This window comes from Zea mays, unplaced genomic scaffold (assembly GCF_902167145.1).
Source record: "Zea mays cultivar B73 unplaced genomic scaffold, Zm-B73-REFERENCE-NAM-5.0 scaffold_502, whole genome shotgun sequence".
Lineage (NCBI taxonomy): Eukaryota > Viridiplantae > Streptophyta > Magnoliopsida > Poales > Poaceae > Zea > Zea mays.
Window position 1 is genome coordinate 32,861 of NW_023367149.1, and position 14,640 is coordinate 47,500.

At 43.0% G+C, this 14,640-nt stretch overlaps 1 protein-coding gene and 1 pseudogene across 2 annotated transcripts in view; one reads left to right on the plus strand and one right to left on the minus strand.

Annotated features, from left to right (window-relative positions):
• Window positions 1-210: 210 nt before the first annotated feature.
• Window positions 211-14,640, minus strand: part of LOC118475596 (NAD(P)H-quinone oxidoreductase subunit 2 A, chloroplastic-like) — a gene marked incomplete at its 5' end in the record, with an annotated part of 15,876 nt that continues 1,446 nt past the window's right edge. Inside the window, one exon of the mRNA XM_035963881.1 lies at window positions 211-14,640. This exon is cut by the window's right edge and continues 1,446 nt beyond it.
• On the plus strand, window positions 252-12,806 carry LOC118475595 (ribulose bisphosphate carboxylase large chain-like; annotated as a pseudogene). Its single transcript, XR_004855032.1, has one exon. The product of XR_004855032.1 is annotated as a ribulose bisphosphate carboxylase large chain-like (transcript).

Below are 14,640 nucleotides of genomic sequence, written 5' to 3' on the forward strand. Positions count from 1 at the left end.
AGCACGTAGCATTATCTATATCAGGAGCTAATAAAAGTCAAGAGATCAAATCCGTGCACTGGCATTTTGGAAGTAGCATTGGAAAGAACTTGCTTTGCATTTGTACACAGGGTGTACACATTATATATGAATGAAACATATTCATTAACTTAAGCATACTCCTTTTTTTATTTAATGAGTTGATATTAATTAAATATCTTTATTTTTTTCGATTTTTGCAAAGGTTTCATTTACGCCTAATCCATATCGAGTAGACCCTGTCGTTGTGAGAATTCTTAATTCATGAGTTGTAGGGAGGGACTTATGTCACCACAAACAGAAACTAAAGCAAGTGTTGGATTTAAAGCTGGTGTTAAGGATTATAAATTGACTTACTACACCCCGGAGTACGAAACCAAGGATACTGATATCTTGGCAGCAAGCATTCCGAGTAACTCCTCAGCTCGGGCGCCTGAAGAAGCAGGAGCTGCAGTAGCTGCGGAATCTTCTACTGGTACATGGACAACTGTTTGGACTGATGGACTTACCAGTCTTGATCGTTACAAAGGACGATGCTATCACATCGAGCCCGTTCCTGGGGACCCAGATCAATATATCTGTTATGTAGCTTATCCATTAGACCTATTTGAAGAGGGTTCTGTTACTAACATGTTTACTTCCATTGTGGGTAACGTATTTGGTTTCAAAGCCTTACGCGCTCTACGTTTGGAGGATCTACGAATTCCCCCTGCTTATTCAAAAACTTTCCAAGGTCCGCCTCACGGTATCCAAGTTGAAAGGGATAAGTTGAACAAGTACGGTCGTCCTTTATTGGGATGTACTATTAAACGGATTATCCGCAAAAAATTACGGTAGAGCGTGTTATGAGTGTCTACGCGGTGGACTTGATTTTACCAAAGATGATGAAAACGTAAACTCACAACCATTTATGCGCTGGAGAGACCGTTTTGTCTTTTGTGCCGAAGCAATTTATAAAGCACAAGCCGAAACCGGTGAAATCAAGGGGCATTACTTGAATGCGACTGCAGGTACATGCGAATAAATGATTAAGAGAGCTGTATTTGCAAGGGAATTAGGGGTTCCTATTGTAATGCATGACTACTTAACAGGAGGTCGCAAATACTACTTTGTCTCATTATTGCCGCGACAACGGCCTACTTCTTCACATTCACCGAGCAATGCATGCAGTTATTGATAGACAGAAAAATCATGGTATGCATTTCCGTGTATTAGCTAAAGCATTGCGTATGTCGGGGGGAGATCATATCCACTCCGGTACAGTAGTAGGTAAGTTAGAAGGGGAACGCGAAATAACTTTAGGTTTTGTTGATTTATTGCGCGATGATTTTATTGAAAAAGATCGTTATCGCGGTATCTTTTTCACTCAGGACTGGGTATCCATGCCAGGTGTTATACCGGTGGCTTCTGGGGGTATTCATGTTTGGCATATGCCAGCTCTGACCGAAATCTTTGGAGATGATTCCGTATTACAATTTGGTGGAGGAACTTTAGGACATCCTTGGGGAAATGCACCTGGTGCAGCAGCTAATCGTGTGGCTTTAGAAGCCTGTGTACAAGCTCGTAACGAAGGGCGCGATCTTGCTCGTGAAGGTAATGAAATTATCAAAGCAGCTTGCAAATGGAGTGCTGAACTAGCCGCAGCTTGTGAAATATGGAAGGAGATCCAATTTGATGGTTTCAAAGCGATGGATACCATATAAAATAAAAAAGAAGCAAAATAGAAAGAGAAAAAATAAGTTAAGAAATGCAGTAATTCTTCTTTATTCCTCTAATTGATTGCAATTCAATTCGGCTCAATCTTTTCTAAAAAAAAAAGACTGAGCCGAATTGAAATAGATCTTGATACGATCATGAGACTTGACAAATCGAGATTCTTCTATTCTATATATCTAGAATATAGAAAGGTATAATACAATAAACAAATATAAATAAAAATATAGTATTATCGTACGATAATGGAATCAAATACGCAGTATTTACAGAAAAGAGTCTTCGTTTATTGGGAAAGAATCAATATACTTTTAATGTCGAATCGGGATTCACTAAGACAGAAATCAAGCATTGGGTCGAACTCTTCTTTGGTGTTAAGGTAGTAGCTGTGAATAGCCATCGACTACCCGGAAAGGGTAGAAGAATGGGACCTATTCTGGGACATACAATGCATTACAGACGTATGATCATTACCCTTCAACCGGGTTATTCTATTCCACTTCTAGATAGAGAAACGAACTCAAGGAGAATACTTAATAATACGGCGAAACATTTATACAAAACACCTATCCCGAGCACACGCAAGGGAACCGTAGACAGGCAAGTGAAATCCAATCCACGAAATAAATTGATCCATGGACGGCACCGTTGTGGTAAAGGTCGTAATGCCAGAGGAATCATTACCGCAAGGCATAGAGGGGGAGGCGCGCCTATACCGTAAAATCTATTTTCGACGGAATCAAAAAGACATATCTGGTAGAGTAGAATCGTAACCATAGAATACGACCCTAATCGAAATGCATACATTTGTCTCATACACTATTTCTGGGGGGATGGTGAGCAGAGATATATTTTACATCCCAGAGGGTTGGAGATACTATTGTTTCTGGTACAAAAGTTCCTATATCAATGGGAAATGCCCTACCTTTGAGTGCGGTTTGAACTATTGATTTACGTAATTGGAAGTAACCAATTAGGTTTACGACGAAACCTAGAAATCGATCACTGATCCAATTTGACTACCTCTACGGGATAGACCTCAACAGAAAACTGTTGAGTAACGGCAGCAAGTGATTGAGTTCAGTAGTTCCTCATAGAAAATTCTTGACTCTAGAGATATGGAGAAGACAAAATTGTTTGAAGCACGCACAGAACCGGAAGCGCCCCTTGTTTCAAAGAGAGGAGGACGGGTTATTCACATTTCATTTTATGGTCAGAGGCGAAGCTAAGCAGTGGTAATTAAGACCCCCGGGTGAAAATAGGGATGTCTCCTACGTTACCCATAATATGTGGAAGTATCGACGTAATTTCATAGAGTCATTCGATCTGAATGCTACATGAAGAACATAAGCCAGATGACGGAACGCGGAGACCTAGGATGTAGAAGATCATAACATGAGCGATTCGGCGGATTTGGATTCCTTTTCTATATATCCACTCATGTGGTACTTCATCATACGATTCATATAAGATCCATCTGTCTAGAGATCGTCATATACATCTAGAAAGCCGTATGCTTTGGAAGAAGCTTGTACAGTTTGGGAAGGGGTTTTTTGAGAAAAAAGAAGAATCTACTTCAACCGATATGCCCTTAGGCACGGCCATACATAACATAGAAATCACACGTGGAAGGGGTGGGCAATTAGCTAGAGCAGCAGGTGCTGTAGCGAAACTGATTGCAAAAGAGGGTAAATTGGCCACTTTAAGATTACCATCTGGGGAGGTCCGTTTGGTATCCCAAAACTGCTTAGCAACAGTCGGACAAGTGGGTAATGTTGGGGTGAACCAAAAAAGTTTGGGTAGAGCCGGATCTAAGTGTTGGCTAGGTAAACGCCCCGTAGTAAGAGGGGTAGTTATGAACCCTGTGGACCACCCCCATGGGGGTGGTGAAGGGAAAGCCCCCATTGGTAGAAAAAAACCCACAACCCCTTGGGGTTATCCTGCGCTTGGAAGAAGAACTAGGAAAAGGAAAAAATATAGTGATAGTTTTATTCTTCGTCGCCGTAAGGTAAGTAAATACGTAACTAGGAATATGGAAAATTGCATTTTTGGAATTTGCAATAATGCGATGGGCGAACGACGGGAATTGAACCCGCGCATGGTGGATTCACAATCCACTGCCTTGATCCACTTGGCTACATCCGCCCCTTATCCAGCTAAAGGATTTTCTCTTTTTTCCATTCATTATTATTCTATTTATTCTGACCTCCATACCTCGATCGAGATAGTGGACATAGGATGCCACTCTTTAAAATGAAAAAAAGGAGTAATCAGCAAAAAAAACGAATCCTTTTGTAGCTCGTCATTTATTGGCAAAAATAGAAAAGGTCAATATGAAGGAGGAGAAAGAAATAAATAATAGTAACGTGGTCCCGGGCATCTAGCATTCTACCCGCAATGGTTGGCCATACAATCGCGATTCATAATGGAAAGGAACATTTACCTATTTATATAACAGATCGTATACTAGTATTCTCTTAGGACTTGGAAGTGTAGTTGTCTTTCCTTAGCTGCACAGGCAGTAAAAGTAAAGAGCTAGAGGTCGGATCCATCCTCTCCTCTATTAGGCTAGGCTGAGCAGCACTTTGCGCATTCAATACGGCACTATTTGAAACTGGGCTATTTGAACCTGGTCAACAACTTAACTTCTCTTCTTGCAGCTTTGGGTTGATAAGATAGTTGGTTGTGGCTTAACAGAATTGGTACTATGTCCATCCTGATCTGTGACTTTGACTCTTGCTTTGATCCCCACGTTCCATTAGAACGAGTGTAGGAACCCTCTCTTGTCATAACCTATTTGATTTACGAGATCTATTATTCAATAGATAAGCCACTTCTCTTGGTCGTGGGGGAACTATGATCGATTCTATACCTAATATAAGATATTGAATGAAGGTAACACAGAATTCCATAATGGTTTATAGCAGCCGTTAAGTACCCGTTCTTTCCTGGGCACCGCTAATCGGAATACAACAACCGTACCATTTTGTGGAATAGGAATCAGCCTCACATCATAAACAGCCCAGGGTTTAGTTGTTTCCCCGGAATAGGCCTTGCTCAGAGGATACGAATCGAAAGCCAGTCTTCGAATGTGCTTAGCCTTTCCCGAGGATATTACCTTTTCTTTGATCCAGCGAGCAGAAGTCTTTCCCTTAGCATTGGTTTCATGGCTTAGGAGTACCGGTACTGTTTGAATTGCTTTGCAAGGAAATAGTCGTTGTAGGATCGTATCTCCACGGAAGTACCGTTGTAGGATCTACTGCCGTCTACTACTATTATATTATACTATACGAGAATTTCCACCTTGTTGAAGATCTGGTGGTGCTACCCGAAGACTTAAATGAATAGCCATCGCTGTTAAGAACAACCGATGCCTTATGTATGTGTATTGGATCCGCTCTTCTGTTAGCATGAACACATGAATGAGATTCTATTCCTCTTCCTTATTCTTAAAAAATAGAACCCTAGGTGCGGAAGTCAAATCAATCCTTGTTTGTACATCGCTGAACTTACATACCCGGGCCCGGCTCAACACATTCTTTTAAAACAATCGAATAACGGCTTTTCCATGACTTGGCCATTCAATCTTGTGAACTAATCGAGACCGAAATTGGATAAAGAGATACAAAAGGAGAGGAATACCCAATCGATGAAAGAACATGAAACCCTTCTGTTTCTATAGAGGTACGGGAAACGGTTGGGGGCAATAAAGTAGGTGAAGTGGTTGGATTTTGCGAGCTGTTCCAACCACTGCTGGATGTGACTCCAAGAGCCGAACGAGAATGAATACCACACAGAAGAGTCAAGACCGGGCTCCCTAATAGAATGTTTAACCGATCCATTCCGGATCGATCGAATTGGTACGGAAGTTGTAACATGGGAAAAGCACAGAAAACACGACTTATTTGAATAACCCGGTGACCTACCAATTGTAGAAGTAGGATTTTTGGCAAGCAATAAGCACTTAAATAATACAATTCGAGTGTACCAGATTCTTTATCATTTCGAGGAAAAGGTTCGGGAGGAAAGGGAAACAACAGAGAGATCCGAATCGAACCTAAATGGGAATGACATGAAAAATCTTTTTCAAAACCTATCATTAAGGGCGTGACGACGATATACGAGAGGAAAAAAAAAAACTCGTGATTGGTGTGGAGGGGAAGATCTGCTTATGAAATTGTTCAAGAAAGAGTCGTCTCATTTCCTTATTTCTTCGTTCTTTCGAATTCATTCACTTCGACGGCTGGCGCTACGCTAGCTTTGCATGATTAGCTCCGACAGAACAGGTACTGCATTTCCTTAGTTGGATCCGCTCTTTCTCTCTCGTGCAGTTGTTGCTTCCGGCTATTTATTCAGTCGTCAATCAGCATTGATCCGGGTAGTTAGTCAGTCTCTCTCTTTTTTCCCGTCCTTCTCTATCTATGAAATTCCTAATTAAGGGAGTTCGCTTTCCAATATCTAAATGTTCATGCAAAGCAACAAACGAAATGCAAGAACTGTCACGCAGAAGTCACACAGTATGCTGATCGTTCTGAAATGATAAAAAGTATTGGATTTCATAAGAGATTCATACATAGAGATCTAAACTCATGGAAGGGCCCGGCCACTTTACTGCTTGATAGCGGCACTGGCTCGTTCTGGGCAATAAGTCGACACCACTCTTACTTCCTTCTTTTGAACTTGTGTAACACCACTCGGCACTTCTTTTGTCCTTGTGGAATAGAGAAAAGTCTGTTTTCTAGCGAAACTCGATCTCGATAGTAAATCATTGGTACGTACGAGTCCCTTATTTGTTGAGAAATTCTTTGTTGATTCGCCTATTCCACGCTAAAAAAAGGGGGACCGAGATCTTCTTTGAACGACTGATCTGCGACTTCCTTCCGCTCGTGTATCAGCAATAGAGTTTGTTTGACAACAGATCCCAATGCCACCTGCTTTTAGCCAATTCGTCACTACTACTACTCTTCCTCGGAAACTCATCCGAATCAGAAAAGGATGATTCCCTAGTGGGAAATGGGAAAAGTACTACCAGCTATTTGACCTCGATAGCCTGCCCCAACTATCTATTCTCCTCCGGCACCTTCCGGCAAGGCATCCCTACTAGAAATCAGAAAAAAGGCCACTTTTCTGAAACGCACTTTCTTCTTTTCCATCCATAGAGGGAAAAAGGACTTGTCAACTTTTGCTGCTATATGAAACGGAAGTGGCGATCGCTGATGCACCAATACAACCTCTTGAAAGGGGAAGGGGCGCGGGGCGGTACGGAGTTGTCCCATTCTCCTAAAGAAAGCGGCAGTGGAGGGGCACTTGTGCCGTCAACCGCACCTTAATAGCTCAGCTCAATCGAAATACCAATAGGAAGATGGCATTGAAACTATAAACAGACCGAAAAGATCCAATCTTTCGAGGGATAGTTTGGGATTAGGGTGCCATCCTTGCCTTTCCATCCCGAACCGGATATACAGAACTGTGATAGAAATCTAGGGACAAAGGTGCCATTCATAGCGGTAGATGGCGCGGAATGCCTAAACAAAGAGAAGGGGTGTAGCGAGATCCAATGAACCCTGGCTCTTACTCTTAAGGAATTGGAGGCAGTGGACAACACACACTTATTTATTTATTTAATATTTAATCAAATGAAATGCCACCAGGGAGTTGATGCCGTGCTCCCCAAGGAGAGGCCCCTGGAAAAGCCTTGTTTTTTATGTTCTGGAGCTGCCATCGTCTTATTCGGACCCTTCCCCGCATATGATCCCGCGCAACAACACGCAACTGCTAAGCGGATATGGAAACGAGAGCAGTTCGCCTCTTTCGAGGGATGTCCCAATCGCTTACCCGAGTCGACCCATGGCCCATACCCCTATTTTGTTTGATCTATACCCAAAAGGTATGGAGCTCTTAAGCCCTTTTCGAGGCGAGGGATGGATATGGGCTTCCCCTGCCAACATCTCTAGTACTAATTCTGGACCTCTTCCCAAGCTGGGAACCAGTCACTCTTTAATTCGGGGAATCGAGATGCTGTTTACTTTGCAGAGGATGGACCCGCGGGAGCCCTAAAGCATGTGCCAGAGGATATAGGCCTAATGATGACCCACCCCGTGCTTCTACAACTACCTGTGTGGGTTACCTTGACCCAAAGCTAGGAAGTAGCTTTATTAAATTCAATATTATTTCTAGAGCAAGCTGGTTATTTGGGCGAAAGTTGTGAATCGTATGGCAAGCTTGGGAGCCATTCCTAAGAAAGTGCAAACTTCTGTTCGTGTAGCATTCCTCCGTTCCTGGGCCTGGACCACCTCTTCATCACCCGATTTTGCCTCGGGAGAATGGATTTACAATTCCAAAAGTAGATTTGATCTCACCTAGTGGCTGCCAGTGGCACTATTTCCTGGCGCATATCATAAGATCAACGCGCTGCACTCTTGTTCGATTCGTGCCGGTGCCGGGATACAATACAGATCAGATCTTTCTCTTTAGCCAGGCCATTCTCTAGAGGAGAGTTCCGAGAATGAATTCCAATCTGGTACCAATCTCCGAAATCGTATTGTAGAGTTCAATCAAAAGGAAAGAAAGAGTTCTCACTTTCCAGTGCGCCAGTTGAAGACTGCAGTTCTCCAGGGCCAACAAATCAAACTGCAATCGATACCCAATGAGTAATAATGTGTAGAATAAAAGAACGGATCGGGACCTACACCTAAGATTTCGGATCTAACTAGATCTGGTTCGCTTGTGGCTTCAGGAGAAGTGCCAGCTTGATGAACCGACCCAAGCAATAGTGGCACTCCCTTCTTCGTCTACTGCGGCACGCTAGTGTTCTCGTAGATTAGATGAATAAAAGTGTGAGCCAAGGGAATCCATAGAGATTTGCATAGCATAAAAAATAGAAGTTGTGCTGCCATCTCTTTTATCATCGGCAACATTGTCTTCTTCGAAGTGAGTTCCGGCATGAGTGCTTATAGAACGGATGGGACTGGGATTGAGATTTTAAGTAGTGGTTGCGTGCGCCGGTAAGTAGAGTAGTGGTTGCGTGGACGTGTGCTGACTCGAACTCGCTGGTAAAGAAAAGAGAGTAGAGTCTAGGGAAGTCTATATAAGGGTGCCGCTTCCATCCCTCTAGTACGGAAGATATCACTCATATCGGCCGCAAAGGCCAGGCCAGGCCAGGATTGATCCCTGTTCTGTTCAATTCTACGCATGAGTCAAAGCAAAGCCGTGGAAAAGAAAGAATAGGATGTTGGGTACATCGGTCCCTTGGTCTCATACAGGTGTGAACAAGTCGGTTGTTATCATGCCCAACCCAAAGAAGCCAGAAGTCTTTCTAAAATACGCTCAAGAACCCGTGTTTTTGAGGCAACATCAGCCGTTCTATCACTTTTGAATGTCATTGCCCACCTTGGAAAGACGATTTGCTTTAGTGAACTGACACATTGATAGGTAGTGGAATCCGGGCTTGGGATCAGTGGTAGAATCCGGACTTGGGATTGGGATCAGTGGTAGAATCTGTTGTTATCTAGCGAGGAATGAAAGCACTCGTTTGTTCCGGTTCGGATCCGATTCTGGTTCATAGGTTGGTAAGCCTCCCGCATACGCGACTTGTGATTTCACCTCATCAGAACAAAATTCATAGGGTAGGGTTTCGAGATCCCCAACGAAGAAGACGGAAGGTTTTCGAGGAGTTTTTCCCCCTTCCTCTTGGTTATGTAGTTGGGGAGGGGTGGTCAAGTTCTCTCCTTACCTAGTTTTAGGTCCCACTTCCTTGGCTCGATAAGCTGATTGAGATCGTTCAATTTCTTGGGTAGATCAACTTGTAATTTCGAATTTCTTGCCCTCCTCTACGGAAAGTAGGCGAACGTCACATTCATTTTTGAGACCCAAACTATACTATACTATACTATAGACCCTCACGCCAACTGCCACTATTTTCGAAGTTTTGTATCTTTCGGCATACGCTTTAACAACGTCCCCCGGTAAACGATCTCCTTTTCTTTTGTACGAGCGAATCATCTCTATAAGTTCATTTCATAGCCTTGCCTAGACTAGCGGTGGGGTTTGGTCCCTTGCCTTTGATTGACTTGACTTGCCTCGTAGAAAGCAAAAGCACTGGCAGTTTATGAACTAGATAGATCCCATGACTTTCCCTTGCCCGAAGTCAACAAAGGTCAGAATGAAACCGTATCCATCCACACGAGAAACTAGCTGCTATGAACCAAGGTTCTGTTCTCATATCCCGGCAAGCAAATAGGCCAGTGCTCAAACTGGTAGTAGAGAGGGCTTTCAAGTAAAGATAGTCAAGATCTCTATTCTCCAGGAGGAAGGAATCTCAGATCCGCCAATTCAGAGAAGAGGGATTCGTTCTATTCTCGCAACATCCATTAGCCAAGTGCCCACCCAATTCGTACAGTCCAATCCTGGCTTGTCAAAGAAGAAATCTGTTGAGTGAATGGGATCAGTGGTAGAAGTGCCAGGTGCTAGTGCTCAACCCAAAAGACAGGTGCTGAGTTGAAGAATAAGCCGGGAACGGAGGAAGCAAAGAAAGCGGATGCAAAAGAAAACGGATTTCGTAGTCGTCCTAACGCGCAACGCCGCTAAAGGCTAGTGCGCTCAAAGTATAAGTACAAGTGTAGTGCATCCGTTGCTACTGACTACCCTTCATGGGCAACACAATTAGTTTAGTTATGAGTTATGCCCTTTTTTATCGATCAAGAAATTAGAGAAATGATTTCTATCTCTATTGGGCTGGGCCATTGAGAATGATCAATAGTATTCTACTCCGGTATCAGGAACGTAAGAACTTCCCGATGTAAGGAAATCACTCCGATCACTGGGCGCCTGGGCTAATTGAATGGGGCATATGATCCATACGCTCGCTAAGATGAATTTGTCACATTTCTTTATGAGATTTTTGATAGCGTATTTGTATTTCTATAATATGAGATTGTCCAACCTGAACTGAACCGAGTGCATTTGAGCATATAGGACAGGGCTCACTAATGTGGAACGAATCGTAGTCCTCGTACGTAATATTCTTCTTTGCCTTGGGCTGAGGTAGGGTCAACGGCTGAATTAGCAAGTGAAGTGGATGCATGAGTGCTTCCATGAGCGGAAGGAAGAAAGCCTGCGAATAGCGAATCTGTTCAGTGGTCAATAAAGCCCTTGCTGCTAGGAAAGCGGTTCTGTCCAAAGCTCGGGATAAAAGGTTAAGCACTTCTCTGCGGCACTGGCACTTGATACTGGCCATAGGTTGACACCCTTGTTAGTATATGTTCACTTCAGCAGAGCAGAAAAGATACCAACAGCAGAAATACTAGTCCAGCCCCGTGAGAAGCATTGGCAAGGATAAGCTTTCCATGCTCCCAGCTTGAATGTGTATCTTTTAGCCTGAGCTGACTAGTACTAGTTCCTTGTGAAGTGCAAGGGAACGAACTCAAGTATAGATTGGCAGAACGGGTTTTTGAAGCGGGTAGCACCACCTTAAGATGGAATCGATACTAGAGAAAGGGGAATGGAATCGAGCCTAGATCACTTACTTTACTAGATCAATATCGCTCTTCCTAAAGGTTCGGCTCTAGCCTCTGTAAAAAGTGAAGAGAAGCCCCACCCCAGATATGCCTAGGCTATGTATGTTGTTCCGTCTAGTCTAGTCTTGTTTTTCTAAGGAAATAAACACCTACTTTTTCTAAGGAAATAAACAGCAATGCTGTGGTGAAAGAGAGTGGTATGGTATCTTCACTATCGCAATGTTTTCATGTTCTCAATGAATCACTAATTCCCTAGGAATAGCACAAGATGAAGCCCGAATGGTAGAATCTCGTCGTAATGGATTGGATCTAAGCAAGATTCCTGATTCATGTACTCTCCTAGTTGGGTTGTCCGTCTTCAACATTCCTCCATAAGACAGATTTCCTCGATTCCTTGCTATATTCTATTCTCGAACAGAGGTCAGTCCCGCTTCCTCCTCTTTTTTGAGTGAGTGGCTTTCTCTTTTTAGAAGTCGAAGTCTAGACCTGGCTAAGTCTGGCACCTTTCTTGTAGCAGGGCTACGTCCTAATGGATTGTTTCACGCTCGAGGCACCTAGAATGTCATCTTTGTCCAGAGCAGAGGAATGAGGACTTTCTTTCACTGAAAAGCAAAGCGGGCGGGCTGGTGTTGGTCAACCTCTACCTTGGCCTATGAGAAGCTGTAGTGTAGGTTGTTCTACAAAGGCGGCTTGTCCCTCATCAATCTTGTGGATGAGTCTCTCTGCTCCAAACCATTGGGATGAATCGATTCCATAGCACAGGCGCGTGCGCTGAGGAAGAGCGGTATGGATGGAGTCGAGATCCATTGCTGCCGCAGTCATAGGTTCGTTAGTCAGCTCAGAAGCAAGCATGAGCACGCTGTGACAAAGAAGTCCTGTTCCTGTTCTATTTGAAGTTGAAGGTGCTCTGGTGCAATCCTTACCGACAGAAAAAGATTGCAGTCGGGTTGATAATAATCGAGTGCCATTACTTCGTCGGTCCGAACCAAGGAAAGGAATCCGTTAGAAATGTTTTGAAATGGATATTGTTCTCTCTTTGATTAGGGATGCTATATGAAAAGAAGTGGAGTTTGAAAAAGGGAACGGAATGGTCAAACCGGAACTGCTAGAGGAACGAATTTTCAATAGCATAACTTGGGCTCCTAGAATATGGGTGGGGCCCTTGGGACAATCTATTTGATTGCAGGGACAGGTACGCTGAATATGACTGGGGATTTTCCTATGGGTATTGGAGCGGGTCCAAGCAGATTAAAGAGGATGAGTTGTCAGAGACTGCTATTTATTCGAATTATTTATGGTATATTTATCATAAAAAGGGGGAGGTGCAAGAGACTGATTCGGACTTCTTGCAGAGTGGAACAATGCAGTACCAGACACGAGATATATCTTTCAAAGAAGAAGGCTTTTTTCGAATAAGCCAATTGATTTGGGACCTTCGGATCCATTCTTTTTCCTATTCAAAGATAAGGCCTTTGTCTCTGTGTTTTCACGTCGAGAATTCTTTGCAGATGAAGATGAAGAGATGGCAAAGCGGCTTAGTACCAGTACCTGGAGAAAAAAGCCTCCTAAACATATGGCTAGCAACTGGTTCACCAGGAGTACGCAAGAAAGGCAAAAGCACTACGAATTATTGATTTAGGAATGGGAATGGGCTAGAACCCTGGGCTCTTCCTTATATAATTAATGGTCTTTTCATTCTAATACTCTATCCGAGAGTTCTCAGTATTTAGCAAAGCTGTTCCTATCTAACGGAAGGCTCCTGGATCAAATGACAAAGACATTGTTTGTGGAGAAAGAGGTGGCTTTTCCCGGATGAAATGAAACATTTCATTTGTGTAACAGGAGAAAGATTTCCCACTCCTTAGCCGTAAAGATATGTGGCCATGAAAAAGGGAGGGGATTCAGTGGAACAGGATTGGCCGGGCGGTAGAGTCGTGGAAACACTTGTTGATTCCTATTTTGGACCCTAGCTCCATGGAACAATATGCTACTGCGGAAACATGGAAGAATTGCAATCTTAGATCAAAACACTATGTATGGGATGATATGAACTGCCTAAATAAGAATTCTTGAGCGTCGAATAACCTGAGTACTAACTACATCAAACAATTTGCATTAATGAAACTGTGTAAATCCACCGGATAATAAAAAATACGCATGTCTGATGAAATGGTTGTTGCTATCTGTTTCCATAACGAATCCACTGAATAAGTAAAGAAAATGGGCCCTTTCTCTTCGTCTCAGATCGATGGATCTTCTCGATTGGAAGATCTCCCATATGGATAATACACATTCCAGTTGACCGAGCCTAATGCTAATTGTTTTGTTCCGAAGCAAAGATATCCGCGGAGGCCGGTTCGTTCGTCCTATTCTGATATTCAGGACCAAGAGGTCCTGGATTCTCTTTCGGATAGGCAGGCCCTGAAAGGAGAAGAGAAGCTGAAATGCCAACGGACCTCTGTCTATTCTCTAATTCACCCGATCCGATAGTACCCGTTTTTGGAACGTCCAGTGCCAAAGTCACTGAATGGGTAAGTCACCAATCCAATCCCTTTGACAAATCGGGTGTCATATTAGATATCATATTCTATATATATAGAAATATCATAGAATAGAATAGACATATAGAATTTTTGGTTGGGAAATTCGAATGAATCATTGAGTGAAAAAGGAGCAAAGAATGACAAAAGATGAGACTCTACTAGTCTTCACTCTTGTGGTTTCCTCGGTTTCTATTTTCTTATTCGGGATCTTGCTTTTCATGGTTCTCATCTCTGCAACTCGCGATTTTCGCGAGAGAACCAAATCCAAGTTGGTGAAGATCATGATTTGGGCTGGCATAGTAGTTATTACCTTTGCAATTGCGGTTCGAATCTATCCGATCTTTATCTTTTTGCTCAAAGAACGAATAAAACCCCTTGTTGAAGCCCTTTATGATAAGCTTCCCTGGATCTGGGAAGTTTCTCTTTCACGGTATTGGGATCGTTTGATCGATTTCCTTGATCGCTACTTATGGGCGTGCGCTCAAAGGATACAAACAGGGATTCGCAAACAAAAAGGGGAAGGGAATTCGTAGTCACTTTTTCCTGTCGCGTAAAAAAAAGGCTTTACGCGAGAGCAATAGAGGTTGGGATACATCTATCTCTTCTGAGCAACCTCTTTTGGATTCTTAAGACCACCCTTGCAGTAGGATACCGTCTGCTTTAGGTTCTTTATTATCTCCTTCGAGGGGTTGGTTTTTAGGATCATTCAGGCTATATTTAGTCTATTTTGGCTTTTACTGTCTACTTTTCTCAGGGAGATGGTTAAGGACCTCAGAAGATAGAGGAGAGCGCCAGGCGCAGATTTCCGGAATACTTCTACGGGGAATGCTCATTCAATGAGCATTCTCCGT